This window comes from Cervus canadensis, chromosome 15 (assembly GCF_019320065.1).
Source record: "Cervus canadensis isolate Bull #8, Minnesota chromosome 15, ASM1932006v1, whole genome shotgun sequence".
In the NCBI taxonomy this organism is placed as follows: domain Eukaryota; kingdom Metazoa; phylum Chordata; class Mammalia; order Artiodactyla; family Cervidae; genus Cervus; species Cervus canadensis.
Genome location: NC_057400.1, coordinates 27949051 through 27974763, shown reverse-complemented (window position 1 = coordinate 27974763; position 25713 = coordinate 27949051). Strand labels below are relative to the sequence as shown.

The 25713-nt window shown below is 37.4% G+C and overlaps 1 pseudogene across 1 annotated transcript; it reads right to left on the bottom strand.

Annotated features, from left to right (window-relative positions):
* Positions 1–11548: 11548 nt before the first annotated feature.
* Positions 11549–12303, bottom strand: LOC122453936 (annotated as a pseudogene). The gene has a single exon (XR_006273233.1). The product of XR_006273233.1 is annotated as a translationally-controlled tumor protein-like (transcript).
* Between the last annotated feature and the right edge of the window lie 13410 nt (positions 12304–25713).

The following is a 25713-nucleotide window of genomic DNA, read 5'->3' as shown; positions in this document are numbered from 1 at the left end:
CATGATCATCATCTGGGAACTAGTGAGAACTATAAATTCTGAGGTTCTATCCCAGATCTACTTAATTAGAAACTCCAGGAATAGAATCCAGAAATCTCTGTTTTAACAATCTGTCCCAGTGATTCTGACGAATCCTAAATATGAGAACAATTGAACTAGAAGAAACAGAGTTTAAAATATGTGTAGTAATTCACTCTGTCCTGGTTAAAGGACTTCATCTGATTTTTGTGGATCTATCCAAGAAAAAGATATTCTTACCATAGAGGTGGAAGTAATTTATGAAAGATAAAAATAAATGTGCATTAGTTATGCAGCAGTGCAGGTATCAGTAGATTTGTAGTATGTTGTATAATCCAGTGTTTTAAGTCTAAAAAAACTCCCTTTACTTCAACTCTCCTCAGTTTACAACTGTTGTTAACAGCTGCTGATGTTCACCTCAAAGATCTACTTCTTTGAGGAATATTATGAATCTAGGTATGTTTTAATTACATTGAAACACTTTAGGTGAGAAAAATATGTTTGAGGGAATGAATTAGTATACTGAGTTTATGATCACAATGTGAGAATGAGACATGATTACAGATAAATTTTAAAAGGAGTAGAGGAAAATGTCTAGAACTTGTCTCCTTCAGAGAATCTTTCTATTTCTGGGACAAGACATCTATTCAGGCTAGTAGCTTAACCTGAGGAAAAGAAAGATGCAAGGTAAATGTGATTATCCCATATTATAATTTGTTGTTCTTGTATAATTTGTTGTGTAATATGTTGTTGTATAATTTGTTGTATAATACGTTGTTGTTTAGTTGCCCATCATGTCGGATTCTTTGTGATCCCATGGACTGCAGTGCACCAGGCCTCCCTGTCCGTCACTATCTCCCAGTTTGCCGGAGTTCATGCTCATTGCATCAGTGATTCCGTCCAGACATTCCATCCTCTGACGCCCTCTTCTCCTGCCCTTGATCTTTCCTGGCATCAGGGAAATGAAAATATGTGTCTCTCATCATAAATTCCAAATATAGTGTTAAAGATCTGAGGAAGGAAAAAATAGGAACTGAAATAACATAAAATAGGAAATATAAAAAAAAAAATTATATAATGGGTACAACATTTTGGTGTTCTATAACAGTGTAAAAAGTATAAATTTGTTAAAAGAGGCTCAGATCTTGAAGATAAATTCATGGAAAAACCACATCATAGCTGACCATATTCCTCCAACCATCTTTCTGTTTTTCATCTCATGACTCCTGGTGTTCTGCTGTTCAAAATAAAGCCTAAGTGAAATGTGTAGCACCCAATAGACATATATCTTGCCTGATTGAGCTGCTTGAGAGGATGGAGGTTCTTGAGGTCCCAGGCAAGAATCAGGTCATCTCTGGGCCCCTAGTTCCCAGAGGCTAACAATAAAGGAGATGCATGGTTTTAGGATGGTTCTGATGGGTCCTCTCCGTGTCCCCATGGCCCTTAGGAGAACTGTTTGGCAAGTTGGAATAATACAAAATGGTAACACTGGTCAAGTTGGAGTGATCTTTGTAACAGCCTCCCTCATTCCTCACTGTCATTGATGGTGAAGAAGTACATACAGGACAAGAAATACTGAGAATTTTGTAGAGTTTTCAGATGATCAATGAAGGGTATTACTGCTGTGTCTGAGAAAGTTCTAGCTTTTGTCTACTGGGCTGTACTACCATATGTCAGACCTTCTCCAATTTATTTGTTCAGCTTAGAAGTTCTTGGCCAGAAGAAGGATATATTGTTAGTGATAAGCAGGAGAGTTGGTGTAGGAAATGGCAACCCATTCCATTATTCTTCTCCTGGAAAATTCCACGGACAGAGGAGCTTGGTGTGGTGAGTCTACGGGGTCACAAAGAGTCAGACATGACTGAGTGACTGAACACACTTGCACACGAACAGGAGAGTTAGGCGCCATACAAACTGATCATACAAGATGGTTTGGAGCTTGGGAAAATGGTGTAAAATTTCTTTGCAAGGAGTAACTTCAGAGTGGGGTGATGGAAGCAGCACTGGATGATTTAATGAGGATTATATATATATAATAGTATATAAGAAAATACAAAAGGCTGGATGACTTAACAATTATATTTTTAATCCAGAGTGAGCCAGATTCAGGAATTTGAGACTGTATATGTATACAGTTTCCATATAACTTGGCAAATTCTGCCACTTGTACAGGGAATGGATTTTCTTCGGTGTGCCCAAAAATTGCTGCTTGGCAGTTTTTCTGTGGAGCCAAGTGGAAAAAAAGGTTCCTTTTGTTATTATTATTATTTTTGCTTTCCCACATAGAATCAATTTGTGGATTGCATAAACCACAGGATATAATTCCACTATTTCAGCCAGAAACTTTCCCATCTGACCAAGACAATTGCAAATATGCTAAACTTGCTTTAATGAAAAGTCATTCTTTACATAGCTTACATCGACATAAGATGACAAGTCACTCACCAGATAAAAGCTTCTTTGTTTGAATCAAACAATAAGCCAGCTCTTCCACAAAAAAAAAAAAAAAAAAACAACAAAAAAACTGCCATTCTATTCTGTACTGAATGCATTTTCAACTAATGCTGTATTCAGGATCAAAACCAAAGGAGGCCCATCTGCTAGGAAGGCCAAAAGCTCATTTTGTGGCATGTCAGTCCAGTCTGTTATAGAAATGGTCACTCTAAAACTGTTTGCAATTTAAAAGTGCACACTGAGAATTATGTTAACCTCTATTGACCGACTTTTGTTAAATGCACCATTAAGAATCCAATTTACCCTGGCTTCCTCTAAAATGTTGTGCTTAGGGCATTCCAATAGGTACATTACGATGGTCAATTGTCATAGGCTAAAAGTCAGTACCTTGTTAGCTCAAATACACCAAGCATTTGTCCCTAATTTTAATAGGGGCCTCTCTTGCCCTGGAATTATGGGGGCACTGATGGAATATAACCTTATAAGATGATTTGAGGGGTGTCAGGCTAGATCCACGGGTAAACACTGATTGAACAAGGCTAAGAGGTCCTAGATAGTGAACTCTGACATCACTCTTCACCAGTCTGGTTCTGCCTCTCCTGCTTAGAGTGAAAATTTGCAGAGGTTAGAACCTGAGTGTCAAGTCAAAATGAGATGATGAATTAGGTCAATTACTACATGGTAGACATGCCAGTCACACTAATGCTTAGTAAATATAGCACACTTTTAATTGTGCTTACTGACATTCACATTTATTTTCTTTTGTCATTTAAATCATCACAGGATTGTTAATCAAGTTGTCCCTTCACTGATTAACTCTTACGTGACTTCACATTGAGTTCTGAAACACAGTGCCGCCCCGAGGATGGCTTCCCCTCCCATTTAAAGGGCAGGTTTCCTGCAAGATCCACCAGCAAGGCCCCAACCATGCCCATTCCAGAAAGGTCGTGACCTCATCTCTAGTCAGGCAGGCATGGAGTCACTCAGGCATGAGCCACTTTGTCGTTCTAGCTCAGCCCTAGGACTAAGGGTAGTGGCATTGGATCAGGTATAATAAACTTTTTACTTTGCCTTATCTCTGATTTAAACCATTATTGGGTATCAATAGGCCTCCTGAAATCTTACAAGGATAGGCAAATATAAATAAGAATCCCAACAAATTTAAGTATTTTTTAGTTTGCTGATAATCTATTTCTCTGCTCCAAACACAGATGTTTTGGAATTGTTGGCCTTGCTGTGCATCAGGCACGTGAATCTATGATCAGTTACATCTCTGTTAAAAGGTAATTTAAATATACTTGGAAGGGAAAAGATGGAAGATAGAAGGACTTGACATGAAAACACTAGAATCACAGCTAACTGACAAAAAAGACTGAAACCTACCAATAAATATATCCTACACCCAGCAACAAAGAAGGCATAACTAGGTGATAGGAGGGCACTTTCACAATATAAATCAAATCCCATACCCACTAGGTGGATGACCCACAAGCTAAAAATAGTTATATTGCAGAGGTTCTCCCACAAGATTAAGAGTTCCGAGCTCCAAGTCAGGCTCCCAAGCCTGGGAGCCTGGCACTGGGCGGAGGCACCCCAGAGCATTTGGCTTTGAAGGTCAGACAGGTTTGATTACAGGAGCCCAACTTTCACTGCTATGAAGTGCTGCACTCAATATGTCAGCAAATTTGGAAAACTCAGCAGTGGCCAGAGGACTGGTAAAGGTCTGTTTTCATTCCAATCCCAAAGAAAGGCAATGCCAAATAATGTTCAAACTATCACACAATTGCACTCATCTCACATGCTAGTAAAGTAACGCTTAAAATTCTCCAAGCCAGGCTTCAGCAATACATGAACCATGAACTTCCAGATGTTCAAGCTGGATCTGGAAAAGGCAGAGGAACCAGAGATCAAATTGCCAACATCCGCTGGATCATTGAAAAAGCGAGAAAGTTCCAGAGAAACATCTATTTCTGCTTTATTGACTATGCCAAAGCTTTTGACTGTGTGGATCACAATAAACTGTGGAAAATTCTTCAAGAGATGGGAATACCAGACCACCTGACCTGCCTCCCGAGAAACCTTTATGCAGGTCAGGAAGCAACAGTTAGAACTGAACATGGAACAACAGACTGGTTCCAAATAGGAAAAGGAGTATGTCAAGGCTGTGTATTGTCATCCTGCTTATTTAACTTATATTCAGAGTACATCATGAGAAATGCTGGGCTGGATGAAGCACAAGCTGGAATCAGGATTGCCGGGAGAAATATCAATAACCTCAGATATGCAGATACCACCGTTATGGCAGAAAGTGAAACACTAAAGAGCATCTTGATGAAAGTGAAAGAGGAGTTTGAGAAAGTTGGCTTAAAGCTCAACATTCAGAAAACTAAGATCATGGCATCTGGTCCCATCACTTCATGGCAAATAGATGGGGAAACAGTGGAAACAGTGGCTGACTTTGTTGTTGGGGTTTCCAAACTCACTGCAGATGGTGATTGCAGCCATGAAATTAAAAGATGCTTACTCGTTGGAAGGAAAGTTATGAGCAACCCAAACGGCATATTAAAAAGCCGAGACAGTAGTTTGTGCACAAAGGTTCGTCTAGTCAAGGCTATGGTTTTTCTAGTAATGTATAGATGTGAGAGTTGGACTATAAAGAAAGCTGAGCACTGAAGAATTGATGCTTTTGAACTGTGGTGTTGGAGAAGACTCTTGAGAGTCCCTTGGACTGCAAGGAGATCCAACCAGTCCATCCTAGGAGAGATCAGTCCTGGGTGTTCATCAGAAGAACTGATGTTGAAGCTGAAACTCCTATACTTTGGCCACCTGATGCAAAGAGCTGACTCACTTGAAAAGACCCTTATGCTGGGAAAGATTGAGGGCAGGAGAAGGGGATGACAGAGGATGAGATGGTTGGATGGCATCACTGACTCTATGGATGTGAGTTTGGGTAAACTCCAGGAGTTGGTGATGGACAGAGAGGCCTGGCGTGCTGCGGTTCATGGGGTCACAAAGAGTTGGACATGACTCAGCCACTGAACTGAACTGAACTGAACGGGACTAGGGGAAATAAGAGACTCGACTCTTGGAGAGTACACATTGAATCACTTTTCTGTACTCCTCAAACTAGTACAACAGTAAATAAACTATATCCCAATATAAAACAAAAATTCTATTAAAAAATAAAAAACATTAAAAAATTACTTATGACTATTAAAATAATTGAGAACTAATTTGGATACTGTTTCAATAAGGCCATCTAGATTTTTAAAAAGTATCATACTTATTAAGATTATTTAACTTTTCTATTGCTAAACAGACCTAATTTGAATGCATTAGGACCAATCAACGAACATATCTTTTGTAATTTTATGGGTTGATGTTTATCCACAAGCATAAATCACCATTAACATTTAGAAAATGGTTTTATGGATTAAAATTTGATTTTGTTTTATGTGATCCCAAAAGTATGAGTTGCTTAGTAAATAAAATGTCATGAAAGAGCTCTAATTAAAAATATGAAATACTATTCCCCATCCTACTTTTCTAAAAAGCAAAAAAACTAATATCCATGCTCAATTCATGCTTTTAATAAAGTGACTTTAGTTTACCAATGTGTAGTTCTATAATATGGTGGCTACATTTTATCACTTTTAGATTTGCTTTCTATTTCATCTTTGCTATTTGTTTGTGTATTTTCTTTCTGATGGAGAATAATTTCTTCAACTTTGTTATATTTCAGTTTTTCTCATTTTGAAATATAAATAATAGTTTGTTAGATTAAAAATATATGGTCATCCTATGAAGAATATTTGGAAGTGAAAAATCTTTAAATGGCCAAGGAAAGCAGTAAATATTAGTATATCTGAGATGCTATAAATAGTAACAAAACAATCAGCTCTTCTATAACTTACAACTTTATAACTGATGTACACAATGAAGTAACTGAGCCAATGGAAGTTTTGACAATTTAACATCTTCAATATAGCTTTGGTATTGGCATCTATTTTAATTGTTTCATCATTAAAGATGATTGAACACAATACACATAATATATGCTACACATTTATTGAAATATTAACTATCCTATGCCTAACACTATCTTCCATAGTATTACATTCTATAGCTAAATAATTAGCTTAATCTTGTGTAATAAGGTTTTTTTTTTTTTAGTAAATCTTTGGTCTCTCAAAATATATTTAATGTGTTATTATCTTTTGGTATAAAATAATAAAAAGGAAATGGTGGATCTCTATTTCTGTTTAAACCTCCAAATAGGATTTTCATTACAGAACAAATGAAAATGCCAGCTAAAGAAATATAAAACTTAGATCTCTAGCTATTTGATCTCCCCTTATCACCCTCCTACAAACCATTTTCGTTAATATAAAGGTTAGGTAAGTAAGTGTGAATTCATTGACAGTTGTTGGATAGGAAAAATCTAAAGCCATTTCAACAATAATAAGGGATGAGAGTTCCCCTTCACTGCTAATTTCTTCACAATGTCTCTCCCTATACCAGAAGTACTTTATCTGCTTTTTCTAATGTAGTTTTGGGGTAATACATCACACTGAATTACTTAGTCCAAGTGGTCACTTTTTAGCAACTGACAAGTAAGATTAGTAGTTGTATCTTTGTTAGAGTCTAGGTAATGAAAGTCACATTTATGTGGTAGTTGTGGCTATTGAATTTCAGTAATATAATTGTTTACATGGAAGAGATAGAAGAGTGTTTAAAGTGACTAAGTGTTGAAAATGTTGAAAGGCTTTGAATAGGAGCCTTTCTTCAGTTTCTTTCAAGTTTCAAATTATGGTGCTCACATAATTCTGTTTTCAATTACTGTATGTATGTCTTTTAAGGAACAAGGCAATGTTTAATTAACTATACTCTAACTTCTTAGTGCTACTGTGACATGAAATTTTTTTCAATGAGGCCTCTCTTGAATCTCAGGTTACCAGTTTCAAAGGGGACATTTTAGCTCTTGCCTTAATTATAGTTCAACTCTTTTGAGAAGTTTAATCATTGTTCTTCTGTACACAATAAGTCATTTCTATCTGGCAGCTTTAAAATATACACATATGTATAATATTTATATTAATTCATTCATTTATTGTTAGATTTCAGAAATTATATTATTATGTGCCTAGGGAGACTTCGGAGAAGGCAGTGGCAACCCACTCCAGTACTCTAGCCTGGAAAATCCCATGGACGGAGGAGCCTGGTGGGCTGCAGTCTGTGTCTTCACGCTAAAGTGACTTCACTTTCATGCATTGGAGAAGGAAATGGCAACCCACTCCTGTGTTCTTGCCTGGAGAATCCCAGGGACGGGGGAGCCTGGTGGGCTGCCGTCTATGGGGTCGCACAGAGTCGGACACGACTGAAGCAGCAGCAGCAGCAGCAGGGAGACTTACTTCAAATTTATTGTGTTTGAATTTGGAATTTATAACTTTTGCTTTCTTACCAAGTTTGGAGAGTATTGCACCTTTATTTCTTCAAGAATTTTTCTGTCATTTTCTTTCTCATCTTTTTTGAGAACTTGAACTGCTTACAATGTCAGACTATTTGACTTTGTTCCATAGGTAATTATACTCTATTTAAAATTTGTTCTCTTATTCAGATCACATGTCTATTGATCTGTATTCGAGTTTCAATAACTCTACTCTGCAGTCTCTTGTTATTAAGCCCATTGATTGACTCTTTTACTTCAGATGGTGTATGTTTTTGGCTCTAAGTTTTCCATTTGGTCATTTTTCACATTTCTTATTTCTTTGTAGATATTTCTTATCTGTTTACTCACTATGAGCATATTTTTCTTTACTTCATTGGTCATCACTAAAAAAAGCCACTCTAAAATCTTTGTTGAATAATTTAACCACATAGGTCACTTTAGGATTAACTGTTCTTTTCTTCAGGAAGACTTCCCTAAGCCTACGTGGGTTGAGTTAGGTTCCTCTCTTTTCTCTAAGAGTTCAGGCTATACCTCTTTTTTATACAGTATATGAAATTAAAGTAGTGTGTGTATGTGTCCATGTACTCAGATTGTAAACTATTCAAGGACAATAGCACTGTCTTTTTCATCTATATTCCTTTCAATTTCCAGCACAGTAATTGAAAAACAGTACATATTCAGTACATGTTTGCTTAATTAAATGTAGTTCAGGGAGACTGTGTGGTTCATTATTCAGGTAGAACACAGTGAAAATCAAGAACTGGGTTTTGGGCCACAGTTTTGTAATACACAAACTACATTTGGTTAATATACCTAAAGTTGGCAAAGTTTGGGTAACTGATTTATGCTATCCAATTTATCACTATAAATTAATGCAGAAATTAAAGTTTACTGTTTGTTAAAATATAATAGTATAATAAATATCTTTCTAATGATTAATGTATATAATCAAAGTCTTCTTTACAGAATATATAATTTCTGGTGTTATGCGTCTGGGAAATAAATATAATCAAAATATTGTTTATATTATTTGGTGCAGAATATAAAGAGAATGATGGGAGATGAAATCAAAGAGAAGACCAAATAGAGATATCTCTCTGAAAGATTCCTAAAAAATGTTTTTTAGAACTTAATCATCATTAAACAGTAATTATTAATTTTTGATGCATGTGATTTTAAAAAGAGCTAGAAAGGGGTATAATCCAACTATCCAAATAACATCTGTTGATATTAAAGAGAATTAATGAAGCTACAAGTGTCTATTAAGAAAATTTCACATGATACAAAAGCAATCAAAAATGACAGCTTTCATTCTCAATTTATTCACCACTAAATTTAAACACCACTTAAAGTTTGTTGAGTTTCTTCCAGAATGAGGAATTGAAATATTTATCTATCTAATTATCTATCTATATTTACCATTATATATTATCCTATTCTACTCAATACTAGTGTGCATTTATATCTAGTATGTTATCATATATTTTAGATATTGTCTATACTAACATTCAGAATCATCTAATTCTTGTTAACAGGTTGTATATTACTCCATCATATGAATGTGCCAATAATTTATTGCCTCTCCATTTCAGACCTATTCTTCTATACTTCTTAATGATGCTAGGCCTAGAACTCCACAAACCACCTTTTCTTTTCCGTGTGCGGCCCCACCTCTTTCCCTGACGCTGCCAATGAGGGTAGTAGAAGGAGAACAGAAGGCTGGAGGATGAAGTGTCCTCCCTGTTTTCTTTCTATTGCTATTTCCTTCTATTCCTATTCCTATTTGCTTTCTGTCCCATCTCTCTCTCCAGCATCACTTCTGTCTTTTGATAGTAACAATTAATTTCAGTTGCAGCAGTTGAGTTCAAAATTGTCAGCTTGCCAGCACACCCAGAACCGACCCATTTCTACCCACTTAGAGACACAAGTACCACCTCAGGCAGGGACTTCTTAGAAATGCAGGAAGGATCACGTTATAATTTTGTGGGCTCTGGGCCCTTATGCCTTTGGAGATCGCTTCTACCATTAACAACTTTTTAAAACTATATTTTCTGATGGCATTAATAAAGAAAAATATATTACTATTATTTATAAAAAATATTTCCATTAACCTAAAATTCACTCTTATTTTAAAACAAATCAAAACATTGTCATGGTTCCCTGAAAGTATTTTGGGTCTAGGCACTGTGCCTACATTGCCTAATGGAAATGTGGCCATGGTTCTGTGAATCAGATCTACAAGGTTCTTCCTCCTAGCTTAGAAGCACCAGTATCAACCCAAAGGTGCTCAGAGCTCTAAGCCTCAGCTCCATGGATGCCCTTCCTCCAATTTAATAATTCTGACCTCTGTTGGCAGAGATCTCCACTGTGAATCTTAGAGGAGGACACAATTCAACCCATAAAAAGTAGACTTGTCAACACTTACTAAACCAGAATATTGATAGGTACTTTTGTTATTTTTAGGTTTAGCCATTACAAACATATTTTAATGAACATTTTTGAATACACATTTGGATAAATTCTTATAAGTGTAGCTTTTGCATTAATCTCTTAGGAGTGAAAGAGTAGGGTACCTTCATTTTTAATTTAGTTTTCATAACTATTGCCTTGTTGTATTCCTTAAAACTTCATATTCTTGCTCAAAATATATGGGTTTTCAAGCATTATCATCAAACTCTACATTTTGCTGATCTGATGTGTGAAATATGGTTGTACATTTGTTTTGATTCTCATTTCTTTAATTATGAGCCAGGATATGCATTTGTGTTATATGCTTATTGTCTATTTAGATTTATTCTGAAGACTGCCTATTTATATGTTTTGCTGGTTTTCCATTGAGAGTTTGCTTTCTCTAACTGATTTTTATGTCATAGATATCTGATTTCTTTAGCCAACTTCATATTTCCACATCAATTAGTTAGTTTGTCATTATCTTTGGGTCTCAAGTTAGAAATAACCTTCAACATAAATTTTCCTGTGGTCTCTTCTACAAAAAGGTTGGATCAGGAAACCCCTCCTAAACATAGGGCTTATTTATCCATATTTAGAGCTTATCAAACCTTTTTACTGAGAATTGAAATTGCTTTTTATTCTCTTGTCTTTCCACTGGGTTATAATCTTAAGATCAGAGATCTTGATTTGTTTATTGAAGCAGCCCAGGTAATTAACAGTGTCTGAATTTAAAAGGTATTTAATAGAAAATTTTTTTTTCTTTTTTGGCTGGAGGAAGGAAGGAAGGGGAAACAGTGAAAGTTCATATTAAGCCATAATCCTTATGGTTTTGAATTTGAAAACCATTGATTCAAAAGTTTTTGGAGATACTCAGCACTTTTCGTATGTATAGTTCCAGTTCTTGAATTTAGCTGGCAAAGTTAATACACTGGTGGTGAGCAAAATGTAGTACTTTCCATCACAATGTGGATCATTTTTTGCTCAGAATTTTAAAAAATATTTTGATTATTTTTAAGGTGGAGGCCATCCATGTTCCTCAAGGATATTTCGTAATAGAGATTTGTTTACCTTCTCTTGTCAACAGAGACAATTCTGTACAGCACTTAAAAGCTTGGTTTTGGTCTTATTTCTACCATTTCTAGCTTTGTGACGCTGTCCATGTTATTTATTTATTTATTTATTTTTTTGAGTTTAAATGCGTTTTATTTTTAGACAACCTACATGACACGTTTTCTCAAAAACAATGCCTCCGCTCCAAATAAATCAACGTGCAAAACAAGTGAAGAGCTCGAGATGACATCAGTCCCATCTGTCTAAGTCCTGGTGTTGTGTGAATGAAAAGCAGTGGCCAGCCAGTTATGACGACAGGTGATTGATCCAAAGTAACTGCCAACTTTGTTAACATTTTTCCATCTCTAAACCATCCTTAAAGAAAATCATATGTGGGGTTACACCATCCTCACGGTAGTCCAGCAGAGCGACCGTGCCATCTGGAGTCATGTTTTCACCAATAAAGAACTGATCGTTTTTGAAATTCGCAAGGATGTGCTTGATTTGTTCTGCAGCTCCTGTCATAAAAGGTTTTACTCTTTCTGGTCTCTGTTCTTCAAGTTTCCCTTTGATTGACTTCATGTAATCTTTGATGTACTTCTTGTAGGCTTCTTTTGTGAAGCTGGTTTCCTGCAAGTGATGGTTCACGACAATATGGACACCGGTGATTACTGTGCTTTTGATACCTTCCCCCTCGGGGCCTTCAGCGGAGGCATTTCCACCAATGAGCAAATCATCGATGTTACCCCCTGTCCTACTGACCATCTTCTCCTCCACCTCCAGACACAGCCGTCCGCGACCTCCCAGATCTTGTAGATGTCGGAGAACATCTCGTCATGGCTAACGAGGTCCCGGTAGATGATCATGATGGCGACTGGAGGGAGGCGACAGCGGCGCTAGCTTTTAGCAGGAACCCGGAGCTCAGAGCGAGCGCAGTGCGGCCGGAGTGGCGCTCGGGGGGGAGGAGGGAGTGGGCGGAAAAGCTGTCCTTGTTATTTAAATGGTCTGGTCCATAGTCTTGCCATCTGTAAAGTGAGGATGATATTATTATCTGTTGCATAGCATTGCTGGGAGAATGAAAATAGATGCCATCTATTAAACACTTGTAAAGCATCTGCCTACAATGAGGGAGACCGGGGTTCAATCCCTGGGTCAGGAAGATCCTCTGGAGAAGGAAATGGCAACCCACTCCAGTACTCTTGCCTGGAAAATCCCATCGATGGAGGATCGTGGTAGGCTACAGTCCATGGGGTCACAAAGAGTCAGACACGACTGAGTGACTTCACTTTCACTTTTCACAGTGCAAATAAGACACTAGATATCATTATTATTAATACTGTTTTCCTTTCTTAGGAAGTTGATACTTCCTCAGAGTGCCGTGAATTGGAATATTTTCACTGACCTATTGCTTTTCAGGAATGGAAAGATAATGTATACTTTGATTGCTATGGATTAGTATTGACTACAAAGGCAGTTACAGTGTGAAAAAGAAACCTGCCTATCAGTTTGTGATGGAACAGAATTTAAGCTGTTATGTGTATGGTCTCTGCTCTTATGCATCTGCATGTACTCTTATATACATATGTGCATAATTGGCTTAGTAACCTCAGGAAATTATGGTAGTTGAGACAGTTGTTTTCCACCACTAAATATTCCCAAAATTTTGTTTTATATTTTATTTCTTTCCCCTTCTAGGATGGTCCTGATATTCATTTTAACTTTGTTTAAGCTATATAAAAAGATTTGTGAAATGTGATACTCATGGAACTGTGCCTTGAGCCACCGTAGGATTGATTCTGGTTAAGTAGAAAAATGAAAGCAGAATTCTTAATTTGTTCTAGTGATGCTTGATTATTCAGGAGTCTATCTGAAATGGAATGCAATTTTTTGTGGTCAGTTTTGTGGTTGAAAGAAGAGGCAGCTGCCTCAATGCTGAGATTTCAGAAGGTCCCAGAAGTGCCATTTCTCAGTACCTCTTCATAATCTGAATTAGAGGTCTATTTTGGGTGGGTAAACTTTGAATTTTTCACAGGTGACTCCAAGAAATTCAAGCACTGTGGAAAGAATAAGCCATTCTTATTTATTATCTTTCTGAAGTAGTTGCTTTCCTATTATTTTCTAATATAAAGGCTAATCTGGATATACCTGTCAAAAAAACAGGTAAAGACCTAAGACTTTCAGAAGCCCATGTTTGGTACTCTAGGAGAGGGACTTAAAGAAGTGAAGTTGTTAAATATACATAGATAGATATCTATATTCACATCTGTATCTATCTATCTATATGTGTATATATACATGTGTATGTATGTATCTATATGCCAATGCCAGATATGAGAATAAGTTAATTCAACCTAATGGTTTAATTTTGAACCCATTGATTATTCTGTTACTGCCTTGAGAGGAAAACATGTTTTATAGCATATATAAATTAGTATTTTTTCAAGTCTAAAATGCATTTTATTCCACTTATATCTGTTAATATGATTGTTTTTGAGTTGAAAGTGAAAAGTGAATGTGAAGTCATTCAGTTGTGTCCGACTCTTTGTGACCCCATGGACTGTAGCCTACCACGATCCTCCATTGATGGGATTTTCCAGGCAAGAGTACTGGAGTGGGATGCCATTTCCTTCTCCAGAGGATCTTCCTGACCCAGGGATTGAACCCAGGTCTCCCACATTGTAGGCAGACGCTTTACCATCTGAGCCACCAGGGAAGTCCTTTTTGTGAGTTCAGTTCAGTTCAGTAGCTCAGTTGTGTCCAACTTTTTGCGACCCCATGGACTGCAGCACACCAGGCCTCCCTGTCCATCACCAACCCCCAGAGTTTACCCAAACTCATGTCCATTGAGTCGGTGATGCCATCCAACGATCTCATTCTGTCATCCCCTTCTCCTGCCTTCAATCTTTCCCAGCATCAGGGTCTTTTCCAATGAGTTCAGTTCTTTGCATCAGGTGGCCAAAGTATTGGAGTTTCAGCTTCAGCATCAGACCTTCCAATGAACACCCAGGACTGATCTCTCTTAGGATCCCTTAGGACTGTTTGGATCTCCTTGCAGTCCAGGGACTCTCAAAAGTCTTTGCCAACACCACAGTTCAAAAGCATCAATTCTTCAGTGCTCAGCTTTATTTATAGTTCAACTCTCACATTCATACATGACTACTGGAAAAACCATAGCCTTGACTAGATGGACTTTTGTTGGAAAAGTAATGTCTCTGCTTTTTAATATGCTGTCTAGGTTGCTCATAACTTTCCTTCCAAGGAGTAAGCTTCTTTTAATTTCATGGCTGCAGTCACCATCTATAGTAATTTTGGAGCCCCCACAAAAATGTCTGCCATTGTTTCCACTGTTTCCCCATCTATTTTCCATGAAGTGATGGGACCAGATGCCATGATCTTAGTTTTCTGAATATTGAGTTTTAAGTGAAATTTTTCACTCTCTTCTTTCATTTTCATCAAGAGGCTCTTTAGTTCTTCTTCACTTTCTGCCATAAGGGTGGTGTCATCTGCATATCTGAGGTTACTGATATTTCTCCCAGCAATCTTGATTCCAGCTTGTGCTTCTTCCAGCCCAGTGTTTCTCATGATGTACTCTGCATATAAGTTAAATAAGCAGGCTTCCAGCCCAGTGTTTCTCATGATGTACTCTGCATATAAGTTAAATAAGCAGGATGACAATATACAGCCTTGATGTACCCCTTTCCCTATTTGGAACCAGTCTGTTGTTCCATGTCCAGTTCTAACTTGTTTTTTGACCTGCATACAGATTTCTCAAGAGGCAAGTCAGGTGGTCTGGTATTCCCATCTCTTTTAGAATTTTCCAGAGTTTGTTGTGATCACATTGTCAAAGGCTTTGTCATAGTCAATAAAGCAGGGATAGATGTTTTTTTGGAACTCTCTTGCTTTTTGATGATTCAGCGGATGTTGGATATTTGATCTCTGGTTGCTCTGTCTTTTCTAAATCTAGCTTGAATGGTTCACATGTTGATGAAGACTGGCTTGTAGAATTTTGAGCATTATTTTGCTAGCGTGTGAGATGAGTGCAATTGTGGGGTAGTTTGAGCACTCTTTGGCATTGCCTTTCTTTGGTACTGGAATGAAAACTAACATTTTCCAGTCCTGCAGCCACTGCTGAGTTTTCCAAATTTGCTGGCATGTTGATTGCAGCACTTTCTCAGCATCATCTTTCAGGATTTGAAATAGCTCAACTGGAATTCCATCATCTCCACCAGCTTTGTTCATAGTGATGCTTCTTAAGGCCCACTTGACTTCACATTCCAGGATGTCTGGCTCTAGGTGAGTGACCACACCATCGTGATTATCTGGCTCATGAAGACCTTTTTGTGTACAGTTCTTCTGTGTATTCTTGCCACCTCTTCTTAATATTCTGTTTCTGTTAGACCCATACCATTTCTGTCCCTTATTGAGCCCATCTTTCCATGAACTGCTCCCTTGGTATCTCTAATTTTCTTGAAGAGATCTCTAGTCTTTCCCATTCTGTTGTTTTCCTCTATTATTTGCACTGATCACTGAGGAAGTCTTTCTTATCTCTCCTTGCTATTCTTTGGAACTCTGCATTCAAACGGGTATATCTTTCCTTTTCTTCTTTGCTTTTTGCTTCTCTTCTTTTCACAGCTATTTGTAAGGCCTCCTCAGACAGCCATTTTGTTTTTTGCATTTCTTTTTCTTGGGGATGGTCTTGATCCCTGTCTCCTGTACAATGTCATGAACCTCCATCTATAGTTATTCAGGCACTCTGTCTATAGATCTAGTCCCCTTCAATCTATTTCCCACTTCCACTGTATAATCATAAGGGATTTGATTTAGGTCATACCTGAATGGTCTAGTGGTTTTCCCTACTTTCTCCAATTTAAGTCTGAATTTGGCAATAAGGAGTTCATGATCTGAGCCAAAGTCAGCTCTAGGTCTTGTTTTTGCTCATTGTATAGAGCTTCTCCATCTTTGGCTGCAAAGAATATAATCAATCTGATTTTGGTGTTGACCATCTGGTGATGTCCATGTGTAGAGTCTTCTCTTGTGTTTTTGGAAGAGGGTGTTTGCTATAACTAGTGTATCCTCTTGGCAAAACTCTATGAGCCTTTGTTCTGCTTTATTCTGTACTCCAAGGCCAAATTTGCCTGTTATTCCCGGTGTTTCTTGACATCCTACTTTTGCATTTCAGTCCCCTATAATGAAAGGGACATCTTTTTTGGGTGTTAGTTCTTAAAGGTCTTGTAGATCTTCATAGAACCCTTCAGCTTCAGCTTCTTCAGCATTATTGATCTGAACATAGACTTGGATTACCGTGATATTGAATGGTTTGCCTTGGAAATGAACAGAGATCACTCTGTCATTTTTGAGATTGCATCCAAGTACTGCATTTCAGACTCTTGTTGACAATGATGGTTATTCTTTTTCTTCTAAGGGATTCTTGCCCACAGTAGTATATATAATGGTCATCTGAGTTAAATTCACCCATTCCAGTCCATTTTAGTTTGCTGATTCCTAAAATGTCGACATTCACTCTTGCCATCTCCTGTTTGACCACTTCCAATTTGCCTTGATTCATGTTATAATTATAAAAGTTTTTAACTTTTTTATTACACTTTATAAGTTTTCTAAAAGTGGTAGCTACATATTTGCTTATTAAGTAAGAAAAAATAAGAAAACACCCATTAGATTTCTACCTACACAAGGAATTAACCTGTAGCTGCCTAATTCCCTAGATCAATCATGAAGTAATCTGTACTCTAGAGAAATTTGAATGGAACAATATATAATTATTTAAAGTCAATACAAATGACTGGATTTCAACCACAGCATCAATATAATCAGAAGGAGAGTTGATAAAATGCAAAGTAGATGTTACTTCAATGATTTTAGTTTAGCAAAATAAACCCTAAGAGAAAAACCAAATCGTTTCAAACTTCAATTTAAAGAGAGAAAAGTCAAAACCTTTTTCCAAACTTCATGCAGGAATGAGTCAGAAAGTTTCCACTCAGTTCAGTAAACATTTATTCTGTCTGCACTGTCTATCTACCAGATACCACAACAAGCTGAAGATACATACAGTCAATCAAAGATTATGGAGAAGCCTTTTATATAAATGAGCATGTCCAGAAGGATGTAAGACAAAATTATTGGAGGTTTACTCTGCAAGGTAAGATTATAGGCAATGGTTCTCATTTTGCTTGTCTAGTCTCAAGTTTGTACTATGATATATATTTCTGTGTGTTATGTGTGTGTGTTCCTTATGTGACTTGTATGACTCTGCTATCCACGTTTGATCCTCACCCTCCTTTGCAACCTTTGTTTATGCTTCTTCTGTCTACAATTTTGCACTACTAAGTAAGAGCATGTGTGTGGAGAGAGGGCATTTTATACAGCAGGTTTTTACCCCACTTCCTGTCCCTGTCCAATGCCCAACCACTGCCCATCTAAATACTACCTATTTCTAGCAGCCCCACATCCTCTGTATCCTTCTCTGACCCTGAATTCTTAAACATTGTCTCTTTCAATGAAGGACATTGTGTGATAAGGTGTGTCATATTGTTATTTGACTTAATGTCTCACCCTATATGTACTTTACATTTCAAAGCAATTACACACAAATTATCTTAATTCCTTCTGTGAGGTAGTCTGGGTAGATATGGTCTCTAATTTTAGTGTGCGGGAATAAAAAGGATTATGTGACTTGCTTAAGTTTCTAAGTGCAGACTAAGAGCATAGTGCTTTTGACTCTTGTTTTTTAAAGTTTTATTTTATACTAGAGTGTAGTTGATTTACAATGTTGTTTTAGTTTCAGGTGTAAAGCAAAGTGATAAAGTGATTCAGATATATATATATATACACACATATCCTTTTTTTTTTTTTTCAAATTCTTTTCCCATTTAAAGTATTGCAGAATACTGAATAGAGCTCCCTGTACTATACAGTAGGTCCTTGTCAATTATTTATATTTTATATATATTTGTATTTATTTAAGAGATAAGCAGGACATTTGGGAAAACAATCATCATCTAGAAAGAGAAGACAACACTTTAATTTACCTGGAAGAGGAAGTTTACTAGAAGAATGACTGATTGATTGAGCAGGGAGGAAAGACAAAAACTCTCATTGGACTAGGAGGAAAGATCACAAAGGAAGAGAATGGTGTCATGAAATGTGATTTGGGGTTATTTCTGTTTTTGTTTTTTTTTTTCTGACATGAATGGGGAAGAGAAGAATTTCATAGAAACAAGGTGAGATTCAAGGTTTGCAAGATACTGATGTGTTGACATTTCTGATCATTGGTTATTTCCAAAGTGTATAACATCCTAGCTAGCTAATCTAAGAGTGGTAAAATTTCATGGTGCACTTTGATGTTTCTGGCTGAGATAGTTGGAATGAAGAGCAGGGTGAACCCCTCACAAATTGAGGATAGGCAATAAGTATCCAGGGGAAAGTGAAAGTTTTTCTTGTAGCAAAAGACTACAATGAAGCAAACACTGATGATGATGAACTAGGATACTAATGGGTAAAATAAATATATTGTACAATTGCTTCAATCTTTGTATATTATCTTCAAAAATACTCAAAATATTAGGTCTTTTGTCCACTTTAAAATTTTTATTTATTTATTTATTTATTTTGGTCATGCCATGGGGCATGCAGAATCCCTAACTAGAGATTGAGCTATTTGAGATTGGGTTTTCTTTTATTGTTAAATTTTAAGAATTCTCTACAGATTCTTGATACAAGTTGCTTTTGAAATATTTGATTTGCAATATTTTCTTTCATTTTGTGGGTTGTCTTTTGCATATTTTGCTGGCATCAGTTGAAGCACTATAGTTATTCATTTTAATGAGGTTGAATTTTTCTTTTTATTTCATTGCTTGTGTTTTTGGTGTCATATCTAAGAAACCAATTGGTTATGAGTTTTCTGATGTGTAAACTTGGTTATACTGTAGTTCCCAGTTATTCAGTTAACACTAATCTAGATGTTACTGTGAAGTCATTTTGCTGATGCAATTAAAGTTCCTAAGCTTTAAGGAAGGGAGACTATTCACTTGGAAGACCTGTAAAACAGGGCTGAAGCTTCCATAGGGAGAAGTAATTATGGATGACAGCTTGGGCCTGTGCAGGTAGAGTTGCATTTTTCTCTTGCTCTTCCCTTCCTGCTGAGAAGGCAATGGCAACCCACTTCAGTACTCTTGCCTGGAAAATCCCATGGACGGAGGAGCCTGGTAGGCTGCAGTCCATGGGGTTGCTAAGAGTAGGACACGGCTGAGCGACTTCACTTTCACTTTTCACTTTCATGCATTGGAGAAGAAAATGGCAACCCACTCCAGTGTTCTTGCCTAGAGAATCCCAGGGGCGGGGGAACCTGGTGGGCTGCCGTCTATGGGGTCGCACAGAGTCAGACATGACTGAAGCGACCTAGCAGCAGCTTCCCTTCCTGATTGCCTCCCCTATGAATTCAGATACATGTTACCAGCCCCAATCATTGTGTAAGGCAATTCTTTTTTTAAAAAAATTAAAAAAGACATCAACATCTGTATCTATATCTTGATATATATATATATATATAGATATATAGAGATATAGATGTGCAAATGAATGTGTGTAGTAGATAGATATTTCTATTGCTTCTGCTTCTCGTTGAACCTTGAGTAATATGAACATGGTATTAAATCTTATCATCATAGGATAGTGCTTCCATATCAATAAATTTTCATTTTTCCGGTTTTATATCCTGCACCACTCCCTATCCCCTGCCGCCCAGCTTTCTCAGAATCTATTCCTATGTATACTTTCTCCATTTTTGTGGGATATGCTGGTTAGGTGCTAGAGGTCTTTTATCATACACTACTTTCTTCCTCCCCCTTGTCCTTTCTCCCTCTCCCCCTTCCTTGCCTTCTCCTCCCTTTTCTTGCAAGATAAATACCTTTGCATGATTATTAAGCAAGAGGGAACACATTGCTTTAACAGCAAGGTGAGACCACTTTTGCAGGGAAGCCTGGGAATTCAAGAGTTTTGAGTACATTACCCAGGATAGTTCCCTCCTAACTCTCAGATCAGAACCTGGATTATGGTGACCAGATTTTCATCTTCTCTGGAGCTCTGCTAATCTTCCACACTAGTTATGGGTTTAATACTCACCCTTTCTGCCTTTCAACTTTAGTTGATTTTCTCTTTACATTCTGCCAAAAATGTCTCCTAAATTTTGTGTGTGTGTGTGTGTGTTTCAAGTTGGTAATCAGTCAACCTCAAACTTTCATTAGCCTGTTCAGTTAATTGACAATTTCCAGAAAGAGCCATCCAAAGCCATAGTCCTGAACCTCTCAGTTACATGAGCTACAGTGCCAACCAGTGCACTTCCTTCTGCCAGTGTTTCACCCCAGTTACCATCTGTAATCATCTTAGCAGTTGCCCCACTGTGGTATGCCACATTAGCCATCAGTGTCTGTCAGTGTCAGGGTTTTCATATCCAGCCTGCTAGTAGATGATTCAGGTCCAAAATCCCATTTTAGATTCTGTTTCTAAGGACCACAACAAACCCAAATTCTCTTAGATTGGATACTTAAAACATACTCTGAAGCAGAGATTTGTGTTGGGAGAACTTTCTGGAACAACGCCAGTAAAGGAGTAAGACGTAAGATGTAGCAATGAGAGAAGCTGAGCTGCATTAGACAAGGGCTTCAGATGTGTCTGTCGGGAGCAGTATAGCTGGGGCAACATTTTACAGTTGTTCTGAATTTTATCCCATATTTTAATGGGGCCTGGTCTTGTTAGGCCATTATCAACCATGGTTTATATAGGGGCTGTCTCTAAAGAGGATTTTCAATTTTGGACAAGGCTATTGCTTTCATTAGAAAGCAATTTCTGGGGAAGGACTTGGCTATGACCAACCAGCAGTTGATACTCCTAGAGGCTAAAGGAATGACTGCCTTTCCTGAATGAAGGGGGAGAAGATTTGGGCAGCACACCACAGTATCTGCTCCAATACACCATCATCCACCCAACCTTCAGGCTCAAAGCCTGGATTCTTTCCTCTCACATCCCACATCCAGTCCATCAGAGAGTTGGTTTGATGACCTGAATTTTTTACCTATCACCATTTCCACTGCAAAAATCCACTTTAGGTATTGTTTTCCTTTATCTGGACAATAGTCCTCCAGTGGTTTTCCCTGGGTTGCCTGTTACCATTCTATACTCCATTTTCTTCAAAGCAGAGTGGTCTTCTGAAAACATAAAGCATATGTCATATTTCAAAACCTTCCAGTTGTTTCCTGTTACAAGTAACATAAAACTAATGCTCTTCATCATGGCCTACTCTAATAATAACAGTTGCCATGCTTCGAGTCCAGAATCTGCTGATTCATTACATTCATTACTTCATACAATCCTCACAATAGCCCTCACAAATGCTCATAGTCACGACTTTACAGATAAAGAGATTATGTCTTAATGAGGTTGAGTAACTAGCCCAAGGTCATACAGCTGAGAAGTAGTGGGGTCTGGATTTGAACCCAGTATTGTTCAATTCCAAAGTCCTATTGTACCTGTTCTTAAAATGTCTATTGATGTAAAAATTCCAAGCTCTTGCCCTCAGTTTAAACAAACATTGTTTTGGCTCCTTAGATAGCTCCCTCACCTATGAAATCATCATCATTAATAGTAATTCATATTTATTTCTAGGAACATACTGTGTTCAATAAATATTATGTAATTGTGTATTTTATCCTCATAGACTATCAGGAAAATTATTGGGTGGGGAACTAATTTCAGATGGGAAAAATAAAATGTAAGGTGGTCAAGTGACCAGTTAAAGGCAACAAAGTTAGCTAATTCTGGGATCAAGAATTGAAGTATGTTACTAACCTCTGACCACTGGCATTTTCTACCTTGGCCTCCCGCCCTCAATGTGGGAGTTTCCTGATGGGATTGCTGCTGCCATATCTTTTGCCACTCCCCAGTAATATTCTGAAGAAATGCTTCCAGATAAGAAATGCTTCCAGACAATAGTGGAGGGAACTGGGACCCTAGGAGAAGCAGTCTGAAGGATACCATTGTCCAGTTTGGAGCATGGCCGGCAGCTGGAGGGCTTGAGAGCTGTCACCCAAGTGCAGCTTGAAGTGGCTGCCATCTTTGTGCAGTTGAGAACATTAAAACCAGATGCCTCATTGCAAAAACTTGTTCTAGAAGAGAGAATTCATCCACACATTTAACTGAAGCTTAAACCCGGGTCATTGTATTTACTGCAAGAATTGAAAGATGGAGAAATTGACATCTTTCCGTGTTCTTTGTCTATTCAGAGAAAATGTCCCAACACTGCATGTAAATAATTATAAATAAAACAAAAAGTCAGAAGAATTGCTAGTTAATATTTAATGACTAGTTCTCTGGCAGCAGTGCACATTCCAAAGATTTCCCAACTGGTTGTGTTTATATTGCTATAAACTCCAGCAGGCCTAGCTTTCTCTGAACTCAGAGCACACTTCAAAAGCTAATATTTCCCCTACCTGAGAGCTTTGAAAATGGTCTAAAAAATCATAGCCATATACTGTATATTGGTGCTTTGATGGTGTCAACTGAGAGACGTTAGCAGCAAAACCATCTTGTTTATTTCTGCAAAGATTATGGGAATATCCTTTTTTGCCAGCTTTGTCAGAGAAGGGCTCATATGTCCAAAGAGGCCAAATCATTTCAAAACTTGGTACGCAAGCTATTTGTTTCTGGAAAATTAGGAAAATAACCTGAGCTTAAGGGAAATGAAAGCACTCCACTGGCAAATTTGCAACTTGTAATATTCTGAGTGAATATTTCTTTTACAAATACAGATACTAGATTTATTAAATAAATAAAGCTAACATTTTTGTAGGTGTTCATGTAAAGAATACTTCACAGTTGCTATTGCATTTGACCCTGTTAAGTTTTTGAGGATTCATAAAATTCTAGAGTCACTAGAAGTACCACTCTGAGCATGTCAGAGATATGAAGTTGATACTTATATAGAGCAATAAAACTACTGAATCTTCCCCAAGGGATTTCATAATATTGTATTCTTATAACAGCTGAGTTAGCTAAAGGATTCTTTTTTCAGCTTTATTAAATAGTACTGAGTCAGGGTTGTATGTGTGTATGCTTAGTTGCTCAGTCGTGGCCAGCTCTTTGTGACGCCGTGGACTGTAGCCCGCCAAGCTCCTCTGTCTATAGGGATTCTCCAGGCAAGAATACTGGAGTGTGTTGCTATGCTCTCTTTCAGGGGATCTTCCCAACCCAGCTATCGAACTCAGGTCTCCTGCATTGCAGGCGAATTCTTTACTGTTTAAGGCACCAGGGAAGCCCAGGTCAGGGTTCTCTATTTCTCGATAAATATACTGTATGTACACAAAACCGTACAGCGTGTAGATCAAACCTTTAATTAGTAATTAGCATAAGAAAATCTGTAAGGAAATGATGTGGTTTATGGGAAACAAACTTTAAGTCACAAATCTAGAGATGAGAGTGCTCATGAGAATAACAATGCTAACCTATGTTTATTTAGTTTTTAATTTGTGCCAAGAACCATTTTAGGGTTTATCTATTTTGCCCATTTAATCCTTGTAACCACCCTCTGGAGTAGAGACTGTTGTTATTTCTGTTATATAGCAGAGCAAGCCGAGGGGCTGAGGGTTAAGTAACTTGCTCAAGGGTGTTGAACTTCTAAGTGGAGTTGCTGGGATTCAAAACCTAGAAATCTAACTCTGGAATTCATGCTATTAGCTGCTCTGCTAAATTGTATTTTGATTAGCAGCTCTACCCTTACAAAGTGAACATGATCTTTATTTTTTTTTTTCCCAATCTATTGAAATAATCTGATACCTACCACAAAGTTGTTTTTGAGATTAACTGTAATGATATATTTAAAAGCACTTTAAAAGATAATATGCTCTTCAAATGTGAGGTGATATCATTATATTATATACAATGGCTAGTTACTCAGAGCAATGGTCCATGAAATGGTCAGCCATGAGTGTATTTGGTATACTAATAAACCAAACCACTGCAATAGGCTTCTAAATATATACACATTAGTTCTTTCCAGAATTCAAGTCAAGGCTCAAACTGCCTCTGTGCACAGTTATTTGGAGATACATAGGCATATTTCTGGAAACAGGGAGGAACTGCTGTAATTGTTTGCACATGCAGACATTGTCTCAAATATGATTTTGCTATTTCAGAGATTCCCTTGTCATAACTACCAAAATGACACAAGCAGTGCTTTTTTGTAATCTCCATATTTGACGCATGAAAGAAGACTTAATTCCTGTTTGAATAAACAACATAATAAGGTTATTGAGATTAGAGACCATTACTATATAAAATTATGTCTAAGTGGCAGATATAATTAACATTGGATTGTAATTACACTAATTACAAGTCACATTAAGACACTCCAGTAATGACAAAGTGAGAACCCTATAATTGAATGGAATAAGTAGGGAAACATGCTGCTCACACTAATTACCTAAATGAGCTAATATGTCTTCAGAGTGACAGTCATGTTCACTGTTATTACGCAGACAAGGCAATTGAGTGAGGTATTTTTAAAATATACATATATATTTCTAATTTTCTCTCTTTATTCTCTCCAGGATCTATTTCAAGTCATCAGCAACTTCAGAATTTTTCTCCATGGCCAAAGAAAGCAAAAATTGCAATGAGGACTTTCTTTAGCCTTGTTAAAGAAGAGCATGAACAGCCACAATCCACTAATCCAGGTGAGATTCCAGTCTTAGAGTATATGAAATGCACTGAGCACCATCCGGTTTCTTGGACTGGGTACTGTCCTCCAGTTTCTCCTCTGCCCTGGCTTTCCCAGCTTACTGAATCAAGTACCTGCATCTCACCGTATAGTTTGCAGCCTTGAGAACCATCAGTTGTGTGTTCTGAAGTACCAAATATGTCTTCCAGCAGCCTGGCTCCAGAAAGGCCCTGGAGAGTGATAAAGCATGAATTATTCAAGGCAATTAGTACCAGCCTCACACCGGAACTCACATTTTAGCCCAAACTGTTAAGTGAGGATATAAACTAATAGTAGAATATGAATTCGTGGCACTGTGAAAATTGTCTATATTTTGTTGTTCCTTTCCCCCGCTCATGTTACCTTTTCTTTATGTACCTTTGTCTGGGGCACTGTTTGGGTAGGAAAGGAAATTGAAAATTTAAAAAAAAAAAAAACAAAAACAGACTGCAGCTATTTAAAACCTTTTTTTGAAGGGAGAAATTTCTTCTTTTCCTTTTTTTAAGGCAAGGAGGTCCCAATATGT